The sequence below is a fragment of the Cryptotermes secundus genome, unplaced genomic scaffold, assembly GCF_002891405.2.
Source record: "Cryptotermes secundus unplaced genomic scaffold, Csec_1.0 scaffold779, whole genome shotgun sequence".
NCBI classification, from domain to species: domain Eukaryota; kingdom Metazoa; phylum Arthropoda; class Insecta; order Blattodea; family Kalotermitidae; genus Cryptotermes; species Cryptotermes secundus.
The window spans coordinates 216,071-242,518 of record NW_019737096.1 but is presented as its reverse complement, the minus strand read 5'-3'; the positions used below and the strand labels follow the sequence as shown (position 1 = coordinate 242,518).

General features: G+C 43.0%; 1 protein-coding gene across 3 annotated transcripts in view; it reads left to right on the top strand.

Moving 5' to 3' along the window:
• The window catches only part of LOC111870193 (calcium-activated chloride channel regulator 1), a 471,960-nt gene that overhangs the window by 235,938 nt on the left and 209,574 nt on the right, over positions 1 to 26,448 (top strand). For all 3 annotated transcript variants that reach the window (XM_033753707.1, XM_023862281.2, XM_023862280.2), the window contains one exon: positions 25,486 to 25,559. The gene's annotated coding sequence lies outside the window, so the exon portion shown is untranslated. The remainder of the gene's footprint in view (positions 1 to 25,485; positions 25,560 to 26,448) is intronic.

The following is a 26,448-nucleotide window of genomic DNA, read 5'->3' as shown; positions in this document are numbered from 1 at the left end:
TCTTGTTCAGTTTTTTTTAATTACCCCCGCCAATCCCCCCCGCCATTACCGCGGATAATCGAGAGTCTACTGTACTATGTCTGCAGTATGTTGCCAATGGCTTATATAACATAGCTTTATCAACTACACATGTTATGCAGCGTTGTATGCCAAGAATAAGCACCATGCCATGAAGATATATGGTGGAGTGGATGTATAGCTCCACCATTCTCGACCCGCCGCTTAATCCCCTGGGTTAAACTGTCCGGTACCCATTGAATAGAAGACTCGGTGGGCCACAGAGCCGGTCTGAATGCTATGGAGCAGAGAAAATCCCTTGTCTCTGCTGGAATCGAACCCCGGTCGTCCAACCCGTAGCCCGTCGCTATACCGAGTTATTCCTGCTCTAACAATGATTATGACTGGTGAATTAGGATGGATACGGAAGGAAGTGGTCAAGATGAATATAAAGAATTATTCCAGGATTTTTCTAGAGAGAGTGATAAAATCACGAAAAATCTGATCAGGCGAGTGTGTGGCTGAACCACGGTTCGAAGCCTGTATCTCCTACTGAAGCACTGGTGCATGTCGCTGACTGCCGAGCGCATAGGTTACAAAGACTCGAATGAGAGGAAAAATACGAATCACGAATTTGGAAGGATATGAAAGCAGACGGCCCGGGCCTATGTGAAGGCACCGCCCTTGTCCCGAAGCACTAAAAGCAACCTGAAGACTGGAGTCAGTGTAGGAGTTTTATGGACCAGATTTGAATTTGGGAATCGGACATTAAGCTAGAATATCAATTCCTATTTCCTGTGTGGTCTAGTGGTTCCTGCCTACAGATCCAGAGGTCCCGAGCTCGATTCCAGGCGATACCAGATTTTCTAAGAAGTAGTGGGTCTGGAAAAGGGTCCACTAAGCCTCGTGAGGATAACTGAGGAGGTATTTCAAGGAAATAGCGGCTCCGATCTAGAAATCCGAGATAAACGGTCGTGGGGATTCGCTGCGCTGATCACGTGACACCCTCTATCTACAAAAGTTGGCACTGACTTCGCCGACAAGCGGCGGTCGCTCGGTCGGTATAGTTCACTTGCGGACTTCAGGTCACAGACAATCAGAATAGTAGAGGCCTATAGTTTTATGTTACATTTATTGCTTAATTTGTAATTTACACTAAGAAGTTGTAATAAATTTATTAAAATGGGTCTTAGAGGAATAGGTTATGAGGTTAGGAAATTAATTGAACTGATTCGGAATACAATTCAATGGCGGAATTTTGTGGTAATGCTTGTAGGCTTTATAACTATGGCGAAATTCATAACCAGATGAACAGCTGAAGAATGCTCTCTTCTGAGATGTAAAGCCATGTAGTCTGGAAAAGTTGACCGTCGTTTCGGAGGAACTTACTTGTACTACTACTACGTCCGTATTCATGATCGAAGAGTAGGCCAAGCAAGAAGTAGGCGGAAAACGAAGATGGCTGCAGTATGTTCCTCCGAAATGTCGACGGACTCCTACCAGAATATACGGCGTTACATACCAGGAGAGAATATCTTTCATAATCTCTGTTGTAAGAACCTTAAATCCAACAAATGTGTTGCTGTCATGTGCTGAAAGACTTTGCAATAATTCAGTTAGATTCAATATAAGCCTGTCTTAACTAATTATATGGATGTAGGCAGTAGGAACTGGTGAATCCTGTTTGAGTTCAACTTTCACCATTCCACGTAAACTTCAAGGCGAATTAAATGTTTATACTGTTCTTTTTATAGCAGTTTTAAAACTGGAATTCTTTTAGAGATATCATAATACTAAGCTGCATGAATATAAACGGGAATTTTAATTTTATAATCCTTGTTGTGAGATCGTCTCACGTGTCGCGGATTGAGACCCGCTGGCCTTTCAGAATGAGAATGATTGCAAATGGCTATCCTTCACTCGTAATTGAGGAAGTCTTTATTTTCCTATCTCATTTCATTCATACACATGCTCTTTGTTTCCATTAACTTTGATATTTGATATGCTATCATCACTTTCTCTTTAGTGACTGCAATTCATCTTCTACGGTTGTTAAGCTAATTTAGAACTGCCGCGTTCTGTAATATGTTCTCCGCTTTCAAGGCTACTGAAAGCGATTTGCGGGCCATCGATTCATATGTTCTTAAGCTCCAGTCCCGCAACAGCAAATCTGCAGCCAGTTGGCAGCGTTCCTGCCATTATTTCTTGAATTCGCTGGGGGTACGGATTGCAGTAACGGCTGGATACATCCCAGTTTTCACAGGACATACGAAAGTTTTCAAATAAAATCGTCACTACGTTCTTTTCTTCCTTTCTTTCGTTTTTCTTTGTTTGTTTCTTATCTTATGTTCAACTACAAGTTATCCATGAAGGGAACTACAATATGTCTGGAATGCGACGCCATGTAGTCTGGTAGTTCACTGGCGTTTCGCAGGTACGTACTGCCTAAGTCTTCTTCTAAGACTAAACCTAGCAAGTAGTCTTAGTTTACTCTTCGGCCCTTAAGATGAAAGCAGTACGCTCCTTCGAAACGTTGGTAAATTGCTCCAGAGTTCACGGCATCACATCCAAAAAGATTGTTATAATCTCCGCCATAGGAATCTCGAATCGCCCAAATATCCATTTCTTCTAGAAGCAACGGATAACTTCGGGTAAAGCAGACCGTTCTTCATCAATAAATCGCTTCCGTGCTTTTTTTTTTTTCCTTGGCACTACAGCCCCAGTATGCCTAGGCCTACCTCCATGTACTGCGATCACTTCGGTTTTTCTCGAACTTACGCAGACGGTAGGACTCCTTGGGCGAGTGATCAGCTCGTCGCGAGGCCTCTACCTGTGGACAAACGCAGAAAAACGCACACAAACATCCATGCCCTGAGTGGGATTCGAACCCACGATCCCGGCTTCCGAGCGAGCGAAGACAGTGCATGCCTTAGACCGCTCGGCTACCGTGACCGGCTTCCGTGCCTTTTATCTCATACAATTACAGAAGAACCTCCAATTGTTGTTGTTCTGATTCTTCACAGAACTCGCATATCCAGACAGACAGTTGCGTCAATTACATGAGCGTAGTTTGTAGTGTAAACTTCTGTTCCGACGTTACGTCAGCCAAGAAGTGATACTTACTCACTTCCTTACTCATCGAGATGAGCCCTTCTTGAGGAGCATCCAATTCTGCAGCTACTCAAGAATTTACCAGCATTTTATGGAACCCGAAGGTTCATTGCCGTGTTCACAAGAGCCCTCCACCGGTTCCCATCATGAGCCAGATCAATCCAATCCATACCATCCCATCCTATCTCTCTAAGATACATTTTAATATTGTCCACCCACCTACACCTTGGTCTTCCCTGTGGTCTCTTTCCTTCTGGGTTTCCCACCAATTTCCTATATGCTCATGTTGGTAGCCACTTAAAATCTTGATGCGAGCTTGCTGTTGTTCACTGCTATTTCACTGTAGGCACTGCCCTTTCTTCATGTGTCTTGTCGCTGCCAGCATTGAAGTAACTTCTCGTCCATCTGCTGTCACTGAACTACATTCTCGCCTCACCGTACGCTCTGTTACACATCCGTTTCTCAGCATCTAAACTCAGGATCACACTCTGACTTGACATTTCTAGATATGCCCAGTGCACACGCGAGGGGACACAGCGTTTGGCGTTTCTTGAAGAATCGAGGAGAGGGGGTTGCCTGGCACCTTCTGTGAACGAGAGACGCTCTCAACCTGTCATGTGAACCGCTCCACCCACGGCTCAGCCCATGCTATGCAGGATTTGGGGTTCTCATAACGGTTTCCTGAGTACATCACAATTCGTTATCTTGACTTGAGATTCGTTTCTCTAGCATCCCTCAGTAGGTTACAGAGCTCGTTTAATTGACATTTCCCATTAATTTGGTTCTAAGTTCTTACACCTTGACCGCCTCTGTGGTCTTAGTGGTCAAAATTCATGGCTACAGATCCAGAGGTCCGGGTTCGATTCCCGGCGCTACCAGATTTCCTGAGAAGTAGAGGGTCTAGTACAGGGTTCACCCAGCCTCATGGGATAATTGAGGAGCTATTTCAAGGAAATAGTGGCTCCGGTCTAGGAAACCGAAATTAACGGCCGTGGGGATTCGTTGCGCTGACCACGCGACACCGTCTATCCGCTAAAGTTGGCACTAACTTCACCGACAAGCGGCGGTCGCTCAGTCGGCATAGTTGGCTTGCGGACTAAAACCACACAGTTTGTTTTTTTGTTTTGTTGTTTGTTTTTCCACCTTGTATTAATAGAAAATATTCCGCCTCCACCTTTGAGATAAAATGAACAAGATTTGACCATCCGCAACTACTGCACCGAGTTAGAACCCGGAAATGCCCAATAACTTTCTACGAATCACAGTGAAATTGCGGCATGCTAAGTTGTTTAATTGGCTCTAAAATTCCTGCTGACAGTTTGTATGCGGCTCTGTTCTGTCTTAGGGGATTTACTTTACTTAATTATGTTAATGTATTTATGAAAACTTTGAATTGTAAGAATTTAGGGACGCGGAAATGGACAGAAGAAAGCAGTTATTACGTAAGCAACCCGCAAGTGTCATGTGCTTTTCCCAGTATGGCGGTTTAGTCTCAGTACGTGCCTAATATCTGTTCGTCTGCGAAATGAAGCTTTGTAAGTTACAAAATAAACTTTGTCAGAAACGAAATCGTAGTTGACAGGTTTACCTGCTGTATTATTTTCGTTAAGTTTGCTTTGCATATTGACATTCCATTCTCTTCCAAGGATATGCCTTTGTTCGCTGCCCAGACTGTGCAGTTACGTGCTGTAACTGTGTTAAAATATTTGTGTCATCAGCCCTGCTCTGTTCATATTTACTTTTTATTTGTAGTTATAGCGTGTGATATTGACATTATGATATGGTCAGTGCTTGCTCGAAAGGGAAAAATCAGGACGATCACGTGGCTTTCTATCACGAATGAGAACACGATGTTTCTTTGTGTTTATGAGAGCTGAACATTTCGCCATATATTTGTTGTGCTGTGCTAGAGCAGACATGAGAAAACTGTATAATTTGAACCATCGCAACAATGTTTACATTTAGAACCACGCATGCGCGTTGAATCGTCCTTAACATCTCGCTCTGAAGACTACCCACAGACACACATAATATCTATTTACGATCGTAACTGTTCCAATTATCAGTACAAAAACCCAGTTACTTTTCTGGTAGAGAGAGACTTCCCACAGTCTTTGGCTGTAACGCAACTGTGTGTTGCAAAAACATGTAATTAAATTTTATGTTTGCGTGGTGTACTGAAAGTTGTATTAAAGTTCCGATTTTGATTTAAATCTCCACGCGTGCTACATGCATTCCTACGGTAATAGCAACTTGCGTGTTGCTCCCTAAATATTTATCTGATGTGGACGGGACTGGTCATGGATTAACAGATGTGCTTTCCTGGTATTTGCCTGTAAGGATTGATGAAGACGACATAAAAGCTCAGTATAGCTGGTGTGTCGGCAGAGAGTCGAAAGGAGTACCTCCCGAATACAAGTCTACAGAGTTGCTGCTACACAAAGCAATTCGGTAGCAAACGTGGATGGCTGAAAGTACACGGCAGACAACGACATTCTGTAAGTCCATAAGCCTAAGCCCTCTATTATCGTCACCACCATAATAATTTTCTTTATTATTTTTCTAACTGCGCTATTTGAACAGAATATTTGTAGCGTAGGTCGGGGAGACGACTGTGAACGCTGAAATGGGAAGAATGTGAAACGAAACCATCGGAACACTTCCTGTACCCCAATCAATGTGGCAGTGTTCAGAATATGTCAATGTGAGGTTGTAGCATTTACTAGCCAATATTTCTAATGTAGGAAGAGCCAGTAACCTTTACCTACTCTTAAAATTGTTTGACAGATGAGAAGAAATTGACAGCATTCGTGCTGGTTGTTCCAGCATTTTCCAGGAGCGACTGACGAAAAACTGCATTAAATATTCCACCAGGATCTCATGTTTTAAGGCCGGCAATAGAATTTTGGTTGTCATATGTACTGAACTGGAGAACTATGCACTCAACCCAGACGCTTGGTGTACCAGATGCAACACTTCAGAATGGCCGCACCATAGCTCAAGCGGTTAGTGGCTGCCTTCCCATCGCGGCGGTCCGGGTTCGATCCCGGGTCTGTCAAGTGGGATTTATGGTGGACAAAGTGGTGCTCGGGCGGGTTTTCTCCGAGTACTTCCGTTTCCCCTGCCAATCTTATTCCACCAAATTTTCCATCATAATCACCCGGGGTAGGCTGCTATAAGCCAGTCAGTGGCCGCCGTGCCAAGTGGACCCAGCCGGACTCCACCCCCACTAAGCGAATTAAAAAAAATACTTCGCAACGTAGAAGCGGTACCCTACAACAGTGTGAAGCTAACCACTCACTTCCATCTAGCGCCGAGGACAAGAATGGAGCTTCATGACTACTTAAGAGCAGGGACTTTAGTGAAGCTAACCACTCACTTCCATCTAGCGCCGAGGACAAGAATGGTGGAGCTATACGTCACTCATCCATACGTCTTCATGACTACTTAAGAGCAAGGACTTTACCTTACCGTGTAGAAGTGGCAACACAGTAGATGTCTAGTACAAGAGCAAAAGCGGGCAGCGACTGTATCGGGCGGTTAGACGTAATCGGAAGTTGATACAGCGAATCGTGCGGTTTGAACACGGAGGGAGCCGTGCCGTACGGCAGAAGGGTGGAAATTTGCCGTGATGTATGGATGAGAATCTCCACAAGGCTTGAAACTGAACTAAATTAATGAAGATCTTTCCAGAAGAGCAAATGCTTTAGATCAGGCATGTCCAACGCGTCGATCGTGGGACGATTTTTCGTCGATCTCATAGGCCTATAAGGAAATTATACATGAAAACATGTAAATTCATTTGTAATATAATATGATTATATTCAGATTTTGAAGGGAAAATACGTGTTAAAGTAGTCTGTACTTTCAATGTATGTTGCTTTTACAACAAACATCATGTGTCGTGTTATTTTTATCAATATTTTTGCTTAAACGAGGTACGACGATAGGAGGGGGTGGTAGATCACTGGCCGATTTGACACTAAAAAGTCGATCACAACCTGTTTGAAGTTGGACATGCCTGCTTTAGACCATCCTATCTGCACACTGTTTCTACTTAACCATCTGATCATTTTTCAGCTGCTCATGAAATGCATTGTTCTCGCGAAGAGCGATGGTTCATCACAGTTATTGCAAATACTGACCACTGAAAGCTAAACTGGTCCAGCCCACTACATATTTCTTTGAGATTCATTCTAACAGTGAACGTATTCGCCCATGCAGGCTACACCTGAGGCTCGCAGTTGCTCTCACATAATATTCTCTATCCATAATGGTATAGCCCAAGCCACATTTCATGTTTCCCCATGTGATCCAGTATCCAGCCATCAGGTTCTTCTTCCTATTCCCATAATAATATCACGTGAATAGTACAATTTGAAACAACTCGCTGTAATTTCATTCATTTTTGCTCTTAATTCAGAATGTATGACTTAGATCCATAAACTAAACTCCATGGTTTTAGTCCGCAAGCGAACTATACCGACCGAGCGACCGCCTCTTGTCGGCGAAGTTAGTGCCAAATTTATCGGATAGAGTGTGTCACGTGGTCAGGGCAACGAATCCCTACGGCCATTAATTTTGGTTTTCTAGACCGGAACCTCTATTTCCCTGAAATAGTTCCTCAATTATTCTCAGGAGACTGAGTGAACCCCGTTCCAGACCCACTACTTGTCAGAAAATATGGTAGCGCCGGGAATCGAACCCGGACCTCTGGATCTGTAGCTAGGAACTCTGACCACTAGACCACAGAGGCGGTCTCCATACACCACTTTATCAGACTCCAGCCTCTGTTCTTCCTGTTTTGAAGATTAAAATGAAATACGTAGCAATACCTCGCTCAGTTTACGTAGATGAATGGTAACGTTATGGTACTGTGTACTCGTGGCAAATTCGTCAAGATCCTGGTAAGAAACTACTGTGAAGTTAGTGACTAAACCCTCTTAATACGTTAAAGGTCAGTAAATGTGCAATAAGGTAAATATTAAGTTGGCCTTTTACCTAAGCACCGCACCTTGAACACTGATTAGGGCGGATAGGAAACGGATCGTCAGAATCTTGCTTCTGCCGGCTTTAAATTCTGAGAAACTGGCTGAGGTATAATACATAATGAGTATCGAATAGGAGGCAGGTTGACCCCCAGAGTAGTTCTGGCTCCAGTGGTCAAGAAGTGAAAATATCCTTCTCCGGGATTTGAATAACGACAATGCAGCAAATAGCCAGTCACCTTACTGTACTGCCTTATTCGATTAAGTAGAATGAAATGTAAATATGTGAAAGCTAGGATTTGCACTGAGTTTCAAAGCATGTTGAGATGGATCTGTTCAGAGGGGCAACACTGCAGAAGTGTTCTTCATTGTCAGTGTTCGGACATGTCAACACTTTCTTCTTGAACCATTCTTTTGAAAATTCTCTGCCTGCACTAAGTAAATTATAGGCTCCATTAACGGAATTGAAGAAAATTCCTCTGCTAACCCCTCCTAGTATGTCGACTCAGCCTCTAACGGAAATGAGTACCAGGAATATTCTTGGAAAATTCTTGGGAGTAAAGGGCGGCCGGCGCTTAGGGCTGACAACCTAGCCGCCATCTATGAGCCGATTGTCTAGATGTGGGAACCTCAACATCTCACAAACCTATGGGCCTTCACGGCCTGTTATGGGGATACCTTTACTTACTTTTTTACATCGAAAAGTGCAAGAAAGAGAATTTTCAGATCTTTGTATTGTCATCACACAAATTCTGACTTGCCTCGCTGCAATGGTTCATCGCCGATCGTTGAGGTTAAACTAACGGAAAGTCCCTGCTATGTTCACAGCTCGTGCCAACGGACTTGAAACCAAGCAGTCCATCAGCCAGTGTCAAGTAACAGGAACTTGCGTTATTACAAAACTCGTACTGGACACAGTTTGTCGTTACACTTGGAATTTTCGTTCGGGCTCATTGTGTCATGTATATGAAGCTTTGTTAAAGTCGCTCCCACCTCGATGTGTTTGTTGTCACCATATTGCTACCAATTTTACAAACGCATAATCATCTGTAGCTATCATGTAGGATAAAAAAGGCTAAGTTGTTCCTGTGCTTAACTAATTAAGCACTACGACATGAAGGCGTATGGAGGAGTGGATGTATGGATCCATGTTTTCTTGACCCAGAAATTAGTTGGAAGTGAATGGCCAACTTCGCGCTCCGGTCGCTTTGCCCTCAGGGAAAGAGCCCCCTGTACCCGTTGGATAGAAGACTGGGTGAGCACCAGAACCGGTCTGGACGACATAGAGAAGAGAAATTTTTTGCCCCTGCAGGGACTCAAATTTCGACCCCTCGCCTGTCGAGTCCGTATCCAGCGATTATTTTTTATTGCTAGTTGGGTGGGACTAAGTCCCTTGTACTGCGGCCACTTCTGGCCTATTGTACCAGCCCGAGATGATAGGTGAGGGTGGAGCAATTGGTGGAATGAAGATTAGCAGGGGAAACCGAAGTACTCGGAGAAAACCTGCCCCAGCGCCACTTTGTCCACAACAGATCCCACTTGACCAGACCCGGGTCCGAACCCAGGCCGCTACGGTGGGAAGCCAGCGACTAACCGCTTGAGCTATGGAACGGCCTATCCAGCGACTAGCTGACTGCGCTATCCCGGATGTCTGTGATTTAGGGCAGAATAAGCTGTGATGATGCACTGTGAATAACTGGAGATGAAGATTGGTAAAGTGTGTCTCAAATATTTTTTGGGTTCGTCCTAATTGGATAATGACATTACGTCACACTTAGAGTCACACTCGACTTCATTCTGAACAAACGATGGGAACCAACATTGTCATACCGGAGACTCGCTAAATACGCAGGACTTTCCTTACATAAGATCGCCTATTCAACGCAAGACGTACCCTCACTCAATATATCGTCGCGTGCATCAGTGACTAAAGACGGGGTTTGAATTGGTAATAGGATTTATTTTTTTTCCCTTGGCACTACAGCCCCAGTGGACCTAGGCCTACCTCCATGAACTCCGTTCACTTCGGTTTTTCTAGATCTTACACATTTGGTAGGACTCCTTGGGCGGGTGATCAGCTCGTCGAAGGCCTCTGCCTGTACACGAACACAGAAGAACGCACACACACACAAACTAAACATCCATGCTGTGAGTGGGATTCGAACCCACGATCCCGGTTTCCAAGCGAGCGAAGACAGTACATGCCTTAGACCGATCGGCTACCGTGACCGGCAATTGGATTTATTAACAACCTATAGTATTTATTAACTATAAATAATTATCACATTATTGATCATTTACACAATTTACAATCACTCGACAATAATCTTCTCAGTCTATTTCCACTAGTCTTCACTATCCGTTCCATGGCAACAGATTTATAACACAGGAACTATAAAAGTCTCATTAAATTACACACTCAAATTATCAATGTACCACAGCACATGTAACGTCACACACTAAATCTTCTAATTCTTCTTTTGGCCACACTGTTGTTCCCTTGAATCTTCGGAACTCAAGTTCAGTCAGTTCCCTTTCCTTCATTCTCCCATATCCTCTTGGCACGGACCACACCCAGAAAACACAGCCCCTCTATTGTTGCATGGCGCAGACTACATTGAAAACACGTGTCACGTGTCAGACTGCGAGTTCATTGGTCCATTACCAGCACTGGGCGTGGCGCCGACTACATAGAAAACACAGTCTCATCTATTGTTGCGTGATGGACCGTGTTTACAGAGCTGTTGCCTGGCAAAGCGTTGATCAAATCCGTTATAATATTAAAATTTCTCCGCCTGTATTCACCCTGAAGGCTGAGGAGAACCGAGAGGAACGTCAGCCAGATATATGAGGCTCCGTTCTCGTGATTCGAATCTGATCCACGTAGGAGAGCTTACGGCTGTGCCGACATGTTTTTCCTTTCAGAAACAGGAGCACTGCATTTTGTGTCCACATGTTTCCCAACTTCTCGCGTAGTCATTTAAAGCAGATGACGACTAACGTCGCAACACTCGATGAAAGGTTTGACCTCTGGAGTCTCTCCTCACAATCAAATTTCAGATAAAGCAGGCGTAGATGGATTAGGTCCATAAATTTCCAAACACTGTTTGTGATGTCAACCGTAAATTGTAGCGATAAATTAACAAGCTATAAACCGCCGAGGTCGGCTCCTGAACAAAAGTTTAAACCAGTTTTCGTTGCGTTAATTATAACAAAGAGACCGGGTAGAAGTTGACAGGGGTTGCTATGCGACCTGCAACACAATTACTGTACAGCCTCTCGCAAGGAGTTTTGCTCCTTCAGTGAATGCAGAATATCAGACGAACAAGACGTTGCTGCTCCTTCTTTATTTATTTAAAGATGATTCATCATCTGCTTATGTTATATAGAATCGAACTTATAGAATGATTATGAAAGTAAAAGCAAGTAGAATCGTCAGAGAGAAGTCGAGGCCTATTTTAAGGTACTCTTACAGCTTTGACCTCGAACTAGTGCCGAGGCCAAGAAAACGTGGTTCTATACATCCACTCACCCATACGCCTTCATGGCGTAGTGCTTAATTAGTGAAGCACAGGGACTGCTTTGTCTTTGGCCTTACAGCTTGGGCGTGAATAACATCAAGTTAGACTTCAGTTCTGCTGGCATAGATGCTAACCAGGCACCTTTCAAGTATGAAGGAGGAGTACTTACCATTACACTACAAAGTTCGATGGGAGATTGTTGTTATGCCTAGCTTTTGTGCCGTCTGACTTGTGGTTGGACATATAATGTTTTGTCTCTTTACCTAATTTTTAAAAAATACTTTTTTGTTTGAGTGTACAAAAATGAAGTATACTCTTTCCGTCCATAAACTTAGACTTTTCAAATTTTAACTTTGTAGAAGAAGTGAATAGGTTATAGCTGGACTATATCTCGGGCAGAATCCCTCAAAATTCCATACCCAAACCCTGCTATGGATTCTTTCTTCAGTCCAGTTACTCATCCTCACAAATTAAGGTCCATATGCTTATTGTTTTCGTGTCTCTCGGTCTCTCGAGTCATTACTTTCTAAGATGACTGTCCACCAATATTCTACATGCATTTCGTGTTCCTCCAGGTTTAATTCGTCATAACTTCTTTTATTATAGCTACTGAGCTACAGCTAGAGTAAGTTAGCAGCATGAACCACAAATTTGTTTTAAATACTTTCTTCACAAAGCAGGCAACGGATTAGAATGTGGGCTCCTTGAATTGTTGACAGTTATTTCTCTGGTCAAAGAACTCCTGCATTTTGGGGAGCCCGCATTTTCTTCGATTCCACCAAAATCCGTCTTTTGACCCTACACTAAAGCGCTTCAGTTCAGTCTACAACCACACACCGTAGCTAAGTTCGTTTAACCTCCCATCTACGCCTAGGTCTATCTTCCTTCCATATATTTCGACAAAAATCATGCAAATATTTGTAAATGTGTCAGGGACTGGAATGGCGTCTTAAGACACTGGAAATTACGTTCTTAAAAAGTTACTGTGAAACTAAATAGACTTCGTCTGTTCGTGTTCACTGTCGCATCTATCCCTGAGAAATGTGCTTATTTGTAACCTCTAAACGTCTCACCGTTTTTCGCAATGTAACAAGAAATCTAGGCTGACCTCTCTCTATCGCCATGAGATTATTTCACTCGTCTACAATGAATATACTCTGAAAACACAATACTCGACATCCAACAGGCAAACAGCACTTTTAGATCTTGAGGTGATCTGTAGTAGTTTTTTTTTTTTGTTAGAATCCATGTCATGTTACATGTGGATGAAATATTACGAAGCATGACGTCATGGCGCCTCTTATTGCCACAGACTACGTACCGAGTTTTACGAAAATCAATTCACGGATACAGAGGTTATCAAAAGCACGTAGACGCGGACGTGGTCTCAGAAGCCTACCTCTCTTTACGTAAAGAAGTTGGCTGGAAGCATCCATTAGCGGGCCCCCCTTAGGGGGAGCTTTCTATTAAAACGGTTGCGCTAGAAGCCTGTAATTGTTCACTTGCTCCTACCTGCATTAGTTCTGCCGCATCCCTTAGGGCTAATGTCAGGATAATGCCTTAAAATGGACCATTACTTATACCTCATTCTTAACAATGTGCTGTCTCGTATTAACTGGCATGACTACAGAGCTTTGCAGTGGAAATTCCTCACGTGTAGTAAGTAATAAGAAGGCTGAAGAAATGTACACCAGTTGAAAAACAGTTATTTTATAAATTTCTTCTGTACGATTCTGCAACATTCAGTGAACTTGATATAAATCATTTCGATATGCGAATGTGTTGTGGACAAAGCTAACATTATAAACACTACATTACATATATACATAAACTCGATTAGTAAAGAAGCTAACCAGTAGGGCAGATATTACAGTGCACAAAAGCATAAACATTTTGTTTATATGCAGTTACTAATTAAGCTATGACCTTCAGTAGTAGAGCTTGAAGATTCAAACTACCCACAGCCCACCTGAACAACTTCCATCCAACTCTCTTAGTCAGAATATATGTCCCTAAAGGACTATGATAGTCTTAACCTTGTGTCATGTCGGCATTTTAAGAGACCATTCTCCAACACCTTTACTCCATCAAACTTCTAAACTAAAATTAAACTAAACTCCGTGGATTTTAGTTCTTAAGCGAACTATACCGACCGAGCGACCGCCGCTTGTCGGCGAATGTAATGCCAGTTTTGCGGATAGAGTGTGTCGTGCGATCAGCGCAACGGATTCCCACACCCGTTAATCTCGGTTTTCTAGACAGGAACCGCTACTTTTCCATTCAAGTAGCCCCTCAATTATCCAATGCAAATTCTCTTGCATCGTTTCGACTTAAACTATGAGTTGGGCACGTTATGTTGACTAACTTCTTTAATTATAAGCCTGTAATACATTCGGCCTGCCGGTCACGGTAGCCGAGCGGTCTAAGGCATGTACTGTCTTCGCTCGCTTGGAAGCCGGGATCGTGGGTTCGAATCCCACTCAGGGCATGGATGTTTGTGTCCGTTTTTCTGTGTTTGTCTACAGGTAGAGGCCTTGCGACGAGCTGATCACTCGCCCAAGGAGTCCTACCATATGTGTAAGATCTAGAAAAGCCGAAGTGAACGGAGTTCATGAAGGTAGGCCTAGGCCCACTCGGGCTGTAGTGTCAAGGAAGGAGAAAATACATTCGGCCTACTCCGTAGACAGTGGCCACACGGCCTAAGGCATGAAATGTCATCGCCCGTTCGTACGTCGGAATCGTGGGCTCGAATACCACTCAAGGCATGGATGTCTGCGTTTATTCTGTGTTTGTGTTGTTCTGTGTGTGTTAGTAGACTTGGGTCGGGCTGACCCCCTTCCAAGGGGTCCTACCCACCAGGATCCAACAAAGAGCTCTAGAGCCACAGATGAATGAATGAATGTTCGGCCCACACAAATACAGCAAGAGCAGTAGACCCTAACACTTGGGAATGCTTTCGAGTTTAATGTACTTGTCTCTTACGATTTTAGGTTCCCACTTGTCTTCCCGCATTTCTTCTTCTTTAGTAAATAATCGTATAATTGAGTTATCGTGAAGGATTGAAACGTGACAGCAAAGAAGCGCGGGTGTATGTTAAAATGGAAATAGACAAGTGTTCTTCCGAGCCCTCATTTCATGTCCAATTTTTTCCACTCCACAATTACAGTCCAAATAGCTAGGGATATTCAATAAAATCAAGCGAGTTGAGTACACATCCTAAACAAATATCATTCGCACGGTTGGGGCATAAACATTGGTTTTAACATGAATCTCGGGCTGAGAGCGAGAGGAAGCAATTAGTGTAACTGCATCGTGTTTAGAAAGACACTGAAGAGGCGAATGACGGACAAAACAAATATCCCAGTATTGGAAGAGCACTATCTTGTGGGGTGTAACAGCGTGCAGAGCAGATAGTACTCCTTATAGTCACTATTGTGAGGACCTCGAAATCAAGATCCTAATAAGTGTCCACAGAAATTCATTGCTGTTTCAGCACAATCTTCGAAACACGAGAAATGCTAAAATGTTCCTGTTTAGAGAGAGATAAATTGAATTGGCTCGGAATGTTGTAGAAGGGAAGTTTCGCTGACAATTACGTAATATCCGCTTCCGTGGCAGCAGAGAGTATATTGATCAGATTAGTAACCGTCTGCTGCCCAACACAAGCACTATACCATGGAGTCAGATTCTTAATAAGTTGCTTCAGTGATTGAGGGTAGCTCTTTATAAGGGACCCAAAAGAGTAGGTGTCTCAGCCCTCACCTCAGGACGAGAACGGTTCCATTTTCCGAAATGTTTTTGTTGTCTAGTTTTTAGAATAACGAGCGATGGACAAATTCCAAAAAGCCCATTAATTCTGAGTGTTAAACGCCGTCGTCAGAACCATTTAGAATCTCCTCAATAATTTAACGTCATTCTACTGTGGGCATTCACAGCTGATTTAGTACGTAGATCACCCTGAAACCATAGAGTTAGCATGGTGGTTAAATTCTTGAGCTGCTTTATAACGCGCAATCCTAACTCTTATTCAATTGAATAGAAAATATCCTGAAGTTACGAAATCCTCAGTACCTTCACATGGACTGTGACGTGATACAGGGTACTTCGTTTCATACCTTCATACCCAGTTTGCTGAAGCCCATATTAATTTTTCATCTCTGTCTCTAATCTAAGAATTCTCAAGACACATATGTAGAATATGTGACCACAGTTATAATGAATGCCGTCTTCCGGGATGTGGCGCCGTGTAGATCTTGTGTTAACCCACGTTTCGGTGGAACGTATCGCCTCCATCTTCAGGGTAGAAAAATCCGCTAGCGAGGAACTAGCGTCTGCAGCCACCTGCTCACGCTGAACCAACGTTTCGGAGGAACATCGCCTCCATCTTCAGGGTAGAAAACCACGCTAGCGAGGAACCAATGTCTGCAGCCACCCTCTCACGCGGGTTTTTCTACCCTGAAGATGAAGGTGATACGTTCCTCCGAAACGTGGGTTCACACATGATACACACGGCACCACAACCCAGAAGACGGAATTTTTCATAGCCACCGCCGTGAAAACCTCAAATCTTACGCCACTATAATGGCTGAAATAAATTTAAAGGAACTTAAAGTTTTGTAGTTATCTTTACATAATTCGTATATCCCAGAATTACGGGACCCATTTCAAGAGTACATGAAATAGGAGGAATTATTTTTTAATTAAGTTTCGGTGTGAACAAAGTAGACGAGAAGATATCCGCTTCGGAACATAATAATAATAATAATAATAATTAGTGTCGTGGTTTTATTCCGCTCTGTATTTTAGCGTGAAACTCATTCTTGTTTCTTTACTCTTCTTCACGTACACGGAGGCTGTTTTAAAATTGGATATCAAAAACACAACAGACCACTGTAGGACGCGGTGCAAGAGCCGAGAGGGCCTACCCCTCATACATTCATTCATTGGATATCATTCTAAAATTTATTAGCTGCAGTTATAGTCTTGGATGGGGGCACGAGGTAGCGTAGTTGGTTGAGGCACTGTGCTACAAACCGGGAGGTCGCGGGTTTGAGTCCCGATGAGGTGGATTGTTTTCAATTCACCTAATCCTTCCAGCCGCACTATGTCACTAGGGTCGACTTAGCCCCTAACAGAAATGAGTACCAGGAATCTTCCTGGGGGGTAAACGGCGGTCAGTGCGTAAGGCTGACAAACTTACCGCCATCTGTGAGCCGATTTTCTACAGAAAATGTGGGAACCTCGACGTCTCACAACCCTATGGCCCCCTACGGTTTGTTACAGGGATAGCTTTTTATAGTTTAGGATAAGATTAATGAAGACATTAGTTTGAATATACACGTATTTTCACATGCTTACATCCTACGGTTGCTTGTCTATTAGAACGCGAAATTTACAAGTGGTATGACCGAGGATTCGGGGTTCTATTCCCTGGAGAAGAAAGAAATTTTTCAGTTCTTCATAGAGCTCTTAGAGTCCATTAAGCCTACATCCCTGATACAAATCTGTTGGATCTTGAAGGGAGGTCAACAATGCCTTCACTCCCCCATATACCTTCACAATGTGATGCATAATTACGCACAGGAATAACAGAAAACGGACTACAAGTCAGGGTTAAACTTGCGACAGTGACACTGGATTTCCTCACCTCTTAACAAACAGCCGTGCTGCCTCCCACTTCCCATACCAGTGCACTGTAAAGATGGTCAGGGTTACCGTCTAGTGGCAAGGTTAAAAATTAATGGATGTTTAAGTCTGACCCCATCCGCTTCAGAGCCTGGCACTTCTCAATCAGAATAAATTTACTTTACCATCCATCCACTTGTATCTGTAGAAGAGAACGGGCCGTGTAGAACTCCCTTTTCTTGAATTACATTTCCTTCACTTTTTCGCAACTGTGTACATCTCTATCTTGTTTCGCTTAATGGCTGAACATTTTCTGTGCAGGTGTTATTTCTATTAACACAGCCTCCACTTCAGCAGTCCTTTATTTTCTCATGTGCTTTTCGGTAGAAATATAAAAAGAAGTCAAAAGAGAGGTTTTCGCTTTAGAAAAATATTATTAGTGACTGAGTCATTTTCTTTTCGTGTTGTTTTGTTAGCGTTTTGTCTTCGTTGTAGTGGGAATCGTGCTCTGCTCCAGGTAGCCTTGTCTAGACCTCTCTAACGCGACCACTTTTCTTTACTGTGGGGAGCAAAGCAGCAACTCGATATATAATTGTGTTACTCAGCACAGCCCTGTCATACGATTGTTATCTGTGATTAAATGGTTACTATTGGTATAGTAATCAAATAATAATCAAATTAGAAGGTTTATAAATTATATTTCGCCATGAAAGATATAGTGAAAAGACGTACCTGAAAGCTCTTATGATGCTTAATTTCCTTCAAAAGCTTCTGTCTCTAGAGAGTTATCAGAAATAGTATTTATAAAAATTAATAATTTATATTTATTCACAACTCATACCTATGTTATGTTACCATGTAAACATGTTTGTTGCTGCTACAGTCCGTCTGATATTGCAACGAATCTGCCAAGTGACTTAGTTTCGCGTATTCACCGTTGTTATGTAACATTCCATAGAGAATGTATTGTCAAATTACATGGAGCACAACAGGTTATTTTTAAAATAGGTCCGATTATTTCGATGCTGTTTATTTAAAATACAAATGTATCATCGTAATTTCATTAATGTTTCAGGCACTATTGTTATGATTTCAGTGTAAGGTATGCTTGTATTTAGTAATATTTATTTTTATCTTTTTTTTGTTTGAAATTGATTCGTCGGTGTTGTCGCTACGCTTCAAGAATAATTTATATTTTGTGTTTTCCAGTAAAGTTTGTGGACGATAACTTTTTTAGTGTGGTGAATAAGCCTCTATTAACTTAGTGTCTTAACCAGTGCCTACTGTATTTATCGGCATCATCTTAGTCGTGTTGAGATGCTGAAGTACCAGCTGGTCGCGGGAGAGAGGCTGCGGTCCGCGCGAACAGGCGGAACGTGCTTCAGGGCGAAGAAGCTCTCCGTGACCGCAGCGAAGGGTGCTATGCACGTACCACGTTACTGCTGGTTATCAGACTGTGAGACACGAACCTGTACCATGTTGCTGTTTCGTAAATCCGTTACAGATTCTATATCACCTTGCAAGGTTAGCAGTGTTCAGAGATGATTATTTACTTTGAGTTGTAAGGGACTGGACTGGCGGCCTATTTTAATGTCCTTCCTGTCCTGTATTGCCAGAAAGTCACTTTACTTATCAGTGATGGTTCTCAGACCTCCTGGTTGTCGGTTCAGTACTGATGTCTCTTCTCTTGTCTTAGCAAAAGGATTACTGTGTTTTACTGTTGTCTACTCACAAATTTGCGTAAGTTGTGGTAACAACTGATGTAGGATTGAATAAAAAGTTAAGGGGAAGCAAAAGGATTTGATACAATAATCTATTTCAGAAACTTGGTCTTTATATATTATGTTCTGAATGCAATTCAGATTTAGAAGTTTCTGACGATGGAATTTTAACACAAATATTATGTTTCTGGACAGTATCCATCGTCCTGGTTTTATCTAAAACACCGTCTTATTTATATTTCAAAACACAATATTTCGGAGACTAGATTTTGTCTACATTTTCAGGTAAACCCTACTCAGTAGGGCCCAATCGATAGAGCTAGTCCGTATCTACGAAACGTTGTGTTTTTAAATAAAAAACAGGACGGTATTTTCGATAAAAAGAGGACGATGGATAATGTCCAAAAACATAATAGTTGTATCTGTNAGGTCCCTTTGATGACGTTATAACCAAGTTCTACTGTAGTTGTATCTTAATGTATTCCTTGGATAAGAAACTTATATGTGCATTTATTCATGCGTAGGCGTAAGTTAAATTATATGTTCGTTTTATATCTTTATTCATTCATTTACTTACGCATATACAATTACAGATTCATTTATTAAATTGTTTGTTTCCTCCCTTAAACTTGGAAGGCACACATTCATTTAGTTGCATAATTATTTCTTTATTTTTATTATTACGTGGGTACTCAGAGCCGGGATAGCGTAGTCGGTATAGCAACTGGCTCCGGGCTGGACGGCCGAGGGGTCGGAGTTCGAATCCCTGTAGGGTCAAGAATTTTCTCTTCTCCACTTCGTTAGAACTGGCTCTGAGGCCCACCGAGCCTTCTGTCCAGTAGATACTGGGGGTCTTTCTCGAGGGTTAAAGCGGCAAAGGCGTGAAGATGACCACTCACCTCCACCTAGTGCCGAGGTCAAGAAAATGTGATTCTATACACCCACTCCTCCGTACGTCTTCATAGCATAGTGTTTAATTAGCTAAGCACAGGTACAAGTTTACATTTACCTTACCCTTTGTTACTTGGGTACACAACTTCCAGGCATCATATATTTAATTACTATTGTTCTTAGTGCGGTGAGACTGAGTCCACTTAGTACTTCGGCCACTACTGGCCTATTGTGCCAGCCTCCGATGATAGATGGTGATGATTGTGGAGCAGTCGGTGGCATGAAGATTAGCAGGGGAAACAGAAGTACTTGGAGAAAACCATCCCCAGTGCCACTTTGTCCACCACAAATCCCACATTGCTAGACCCGGGCTGGAACCTTGGCTGCCGCGGTTGGAAGCCAGCGACTAATCGCCTGAGTTATGGCGCGGCCTTCCAGGCATCATAACTTTATGAAATAGCTAGGAGTTGGACGAATGCATCTCGAACATGAATCATGTTCAGAATGGCTCCGGAATGGGCGCAGTCTTCTATTAAAAGATTGTCTAGAATAGGGAATTCAGTGTAGCGACTGCATAGGGGCTGGACGGTCGAGGGGCCAGAGTTCGAATCCAGGCAGGGACAGTATTTTTCTCCTCGCCACTCTTCCAGACTGGTACTTGGGCTCACCCAGTCTCCTATCCAGTGGGTACCGGGGGCTGTTTCCCAGGGGGTTAAGTGTCCGGGGCGTGAAGCTGACAGCTCACATCTTTCTAGTGCCGAAATTAAGAATGGCGGAGCTATATGACGTTGCCCTTAATTAATTAAGTACAAGAACAACTTTACACTTTACCAATATGCCCATAGCTGCACTGAAATGTGAAGTAAAATTTTTTGGTACATATTTAGCAGAAATTTTCTGTGTCCATTTCACAAGGATGATCTGTGGAGTACGTTGGAATTTAATGCAAGAAGGGAAATACGTTGATGCAGAGGTGTCTTGTCACGCTCACAGAATGTTCAGTTTGTACTTTATTTTAATGAAGACTGCGATGTACTTGATACTCCATAGATCTGCTGTTGCAGCAGCAGCAGCAGCAGCAACCTCGGTTTGACGGGCNTGCGATGTACTTGATACTCCATAGATCTGCTGTTGCAGCAGCAGCAACCTCGGTTCGACGGGTGCTCCCAGCTACATATATTCAGTAGGTACTGTGGTTCATTTCAAGATTGGAACACAATTTACGCCTTGGGCACTATTCTCAGTTCGGCGGCTCCTGTGCCTGACCGTGGGACTATTATACTGATTGGTTTCAGGACCAAACATTTTTCCCAGCACCGGTGTCTGTGTTCCTGACGCTGGTTCCACTGATTGATTCTGTGGTGGTGTGCTTGACTGGTCACCAGACGCTCGCATTTCTCACCGTAGCACGCGTCTCAACTCCCTTTGCTTCTCGAGGAATGAGCATGGTACACAGTCCTGCATAATTCGTATTTCGTTGCCCGTTAAGTTGTGTTAATAATATTCATGTGGCAAGCAGTTTGCTGTTAATTTGCTATCCTCATAGAATTCAAGCGATTCATTTTTTCTTCCATTTTTATTATCATTCAACAAGTGTATTCTGGATTCATATACGCGTTAATGTCAGTGTACGTGTAGAAACGTCCTACACCGTACGTATATGGCTAGATCTACATTATTTGTTTATTTAACGGTATTATGTCCACTTGTCAGATTTAGGATAGCTCAGTCGGTATAGCGACGGGCTACGGACTGGATGGCCCGGGTTCGATTCCTGGCACTGCAAGATTTTTCTTTTCTCCATAGCGTCAAAACCGGCTCTGGGGCCCACCCAGCCTCATATCCGATGGGTACCGTGGGCTATTTCTCCGGGAGTAAAGCGGCAGAAGCGTGAAACTGACCATCTTTTTTAATTAGCCTAGTGGGGGGTGGAGTCCAGCTGGGTCCACTCGGCACGGCGGCCACTGATTGACCTTTTGTAGCCTGCCCCGGGTGATTATGATGATGCAGAATTCGGTGGAATGAAGATTGGCAGGGGAAACCGATGTACGCGGAGAAAACCCGCCCCAGCGCCACTTTGTCCACTACAAATCCCACTTGACCAGACCCGGGTTCGAACCCGGGCCGCCGCGGTGGGAAGCCAGCGACTAACCGCTTGAGCTATGGCGCGGCCTAAAGCTACCACTTACCTCCATCTTGTGTTGAAATCAAGAATGGTGGAGCTATGCCTCCACTCTCCCATATGTCTTCATGGCATGGTGTTGAACTAATAAGAGGGCCAACACTTGCCTTTTATGATTACATTCGCTCGTACGTGTATGGACTTAAAAAGGTCACAAAGGTGAAGCTATCCCTGTAACAGGCCGTGGAAGCCGATAGGGTTGTGAGACATCCGAGTTCCAACATTTTATAGAAAATCGGCTCACAGACAGCTGTTAGGTTATCAGCCTTACGCACCGGTCGTCCTTTGCCCACCGGGAAAATTCCTCGTACTCATTTCTGTTAGAGGCTGAGTCGACCCCAGGGCCATAGTGCGGCTGGAAGGATTAAGTCAGTTGAAAAATCCAATTACCTCATCGGGAATCGAATGAAAGAATCTCATATGGTCGTGTAGGTACATTTATACTCATTCTCGATCAAGATACCAGGTTTCTGTTTCAGGTTCCGGCCGTTTTCACATCTCAGTTGAAAACTATATCGTTATGCCTTAGATAGTCATACGAAATCCAGTGATTCTGCATGCAGAAAACCCTCAACACATTATCATAAACAGCAACAATGCAGACCGCATTACTGAAACTCTTCTTTAAAAACTGTTATCTGACCATCTCCAAACAGTGCCGTGATAAAAAAAACATTCACTCCTCCATACATCTTCATGCTGTAGTGCTTAATTAGTTAAGCACAGGGACAATTGTATCTTTAATATAAAGTCTAATTTGTTGCTAGTAATCCAGCACAATACAATCGTTGCTATGACAACGCATTGTCTCGGTGCTCAGGTACCATAAGCGAGCTGACCACAAAGCAATAAGATCACGTACTAACTCTGATAAAAATTCTTTGACATGGATGATAGCTTCCACTTAAAAAAATAAATTAAATCTCTGTATAGCGTTTCCAAGCAACTCACAGTGATTCGAGTGCATGTTATGATTGCAAAGCCTTCACATTCGCCCCATTGCTTATATGTGTTGCTGCCATGCGTGCCAAGACTGCCTGCTACATACCTGTGTCTAGTTCCAAGGTCACTTGCAAAGGGGCAATGAGATTATAGCGACGCTAAATACGAGTATAATCTTCAGTTGATACAGCGTCTTTAAGCCCTCGAATAAACCTGTGATGCCAGAGCCGTGGGATTGTTCTTATTGTTTCAGCAACGTAGGAACCGAGAATATTAAACGGAGAGTAATTTCGTGATTTTTAACATTTTCTTGGATTCGTTAATGAAGTATGTTAAAGCCGACGGAAGGTTAGACATGACTTGCATGAAAGCCCGCCATTACGTTCTCTCCTCTCGAGCTCAGTAGAGCTCACATTACCAAAACTCATCCTTAACCTAGGGTTGGCCTAAATATTGTCACCGAAGGGGTTGTATTAGGGAGGTTTTTCATTCGAATCTTGTGTTCGGACACCAGATATTCTGAGATTTTCTTTGGGTTTCTCAGTCAATCTAGGAAAATTCTGGGATAGTACCTCAATTAGATCATGACTGCTTCCTTCCAAATACTTTCCCATTCATCGCCCATTCCATCGTTCAACACTGGCTTGGGAGACTGAAAATTTGTCGTAATCCTCATCCAAACCGACCCTTAATATTGTCCCCTCATCTTCAAGTGATAACTGAAATTAGCCACAATTTCGTAAGACTATTCTTTCCCTCCCAGAAACGACAGATTCAAGGGGGGGGGGGATTCATGACAATAAATCCGTAATATGAGGTTATGTCTGCTTGCCGGAATCTACAGCGAAGCGATCTACCTTGGTGCCCGAGCTGTAGATTGAGGGTCTTGTGAGGTGATACTCTGACCGAGGCTGGCTGAAGTTCTCGTATTGTCCCTCTTTTTCTCCAGCCAAAAGTCAGTATCGTTGGCTTACCTTAATTATAGGTTACCGTCCTTTCCTTGTCCCAGACTTTACCAGTTCAACTTGCATAATTACCCTTTTATTTTTCTCCAGCTACATAACCATTACACTTCATACAGCGTTGTTAAATAACTCACCGCCGACAATACGACAGCCAGGTAGTAAAGTGGCTGTAAGTTCCTTCAGTTGGACCAGAGATGAGGTGAAAAAAGGGTCGATTTAAAAAGCGTTCTCTCCGTTCTTCTTGTTGGCTGAAGCTATGTTGCTCATGAATAGTTGGTACGATGTTGCTAAATAAATGTAAGGCTTGGGGCTCGTGCTGGTAGGCAGAACTTGGCGAAGTTTCTTGCTCCTGTGTGTGCAAGCACCCATACGCCGTCATCATCTTGCTTCTCGCTTCGCTTGCTTCTGTAAGCAAACTGCATCACAAGAGTGGCACAACTCGCTTCTGCATCAAAATGGAGCATCTTGTGTATAGTACTGCTGATATCTGAGGTACCATGAACTCTCTTCGCCAGCTCAAACACTGGGATCGTGGGTTCGAATCCCACTCAAGACATAGATGTCTGTGCGTTTATTCTGTGTGTAGCTAGCGGCTTTGCGACAGGCTGATCCCCACCGAAGGGCTCCTACCGGCTGTCTATGTAATCAAGAAACTGTAAAACAGAGGCTAAGCCTCATCATGGACTGTAGCGCCCACGTACTACTACTACTACTACTACTACTACTACTAGTAGTAGTAGTAGTAGTAGTAGTAGTAGTAGTAGTAGTAGTAGTAGTATAGCTGCTTGATGATGGCCAAATAGACCGACACATAATCTAATAAAGTAGATGGAGGCGATACGTTCCTCCGAAACGTCGGTTAACACCACATATACACGGTGCCAAATCCCAGAAGACTGCTTTCTTCATAGTCACCGTAGTGAAAACCTCAAATCTTACACAGGTACATATTGCCACGTGTTGGGTGTATAACGCAACAAATAACTTCACGCCGTATTTGATATAGCGAATTTTATTTCACATTCGCTCTTACAATCACACAATTTACAAGCTCAACATTACTGCCATTGGCAATTCATGCAGTTGTATACAACTGTGTTAGACTGCTACTCTGTGGGCGCTACAGTCCATGATGACTCTGGGCCTCTGTTTTACAGTTTCTTAACCACATAAACAGTCAGTAGGAGATTTTTGGCGGGAGGTCAGCCCGTCGCAAGGCCACTACCTTCACAGGACAACACAAATATAGAATGCACCCAGACAACACATCCATGCCTCTAGTGGGAGTCGAACCCATGACCTCCAGTTCGTGACTTTGACCGCACGACCACTGTGATCGACCATCATCAGCTTTTGCATTCAAAATCAGTCTTTCTGACTTTTATTCAGTCTTTTTCTTCCTCGTCGGACTTTTGGTATGTAGATTACCAGTAGCTAACCTGCTTTCTTCCAGTCTCTGTAAATGAAGGAACAATTTGTTAGTAATCAATTATGTCTACGACACGGAATTTATTTAATTTTTATCTGCTTGTCTGGTTTCAGAGAGCCGGCCACTTCAGCTACTTCGATCCTTCTCTTTTAATAGCCATTAAGTCCAGCCTTCTGATCCTATAAAAGTAAGTACAGCCATTGATTTATTAAGCTTCATATCTTCGTTCTTGCATTCTGTATTTAGAGCGTTCTTTTAATTGGGTCGCACATATATTTGAAGCGCTTTAAATTCACAATAACCATTTAAAGACAGAATTTGTTTAAAATAATATATAAAATTTCAGTCAGTACCTCAAAGGAAACACTTTGTCTCCGCTACAAAAACCACCAACCGGTTAATGCTGTTTAGGGAAAAAAATCGCTGTTTATTGTGAGAACCGTACGAAGCACAGAAATACAATCTGCGGGCAGAATGCAGTTTTGGTACATTAGATCAGGTGGTACGTATACTTACCATTGTTCTTTTAAGGCTTAAAGTAAAGTAAAGGTATCCCTGTAACAGGCCGTGAAGGCCCATATTGTTGTGCGATGTTGAGGTTCAAAATTTTAAGAGTTAAAGTCATGAAAATAGTTAAGATGTATAGAATTTTCAGACGTTTGAAGGCACTAACCTTTCAAGACGTTTCATCCAAATTTTTTGGTCCTTAAAAAATTCGTACCATTCGTTCAACTGCGAAATATTTTTGAAGTGTTAAAATTTATCATGATGAGAACTCTTGAGACCCATTCCTGCTTTTGCAAGAAAGTGGCATTTGTAGGTGCGGTCTTTGTGTCGCTCTTGGTTAGAACTACAATAAAGGTCGTGAGTGAAGGAGAGGCCGGGCAGTGAAGCAGAAAGCTTTCATACCTGTGTACGTGGTTCGGTCCCAGTGTGACACGTGCCACAGGTGTTCATTTTAGGGATGCTGACCTTCTTTGTTTTGAGTTTCGATGGCGTAACTCCCGGTACCATCAGGCTGTTTGGCTCCTAGTTTGTTTAGATGTGCTGTACCAACTTCTGGTGCTATAGCTGCT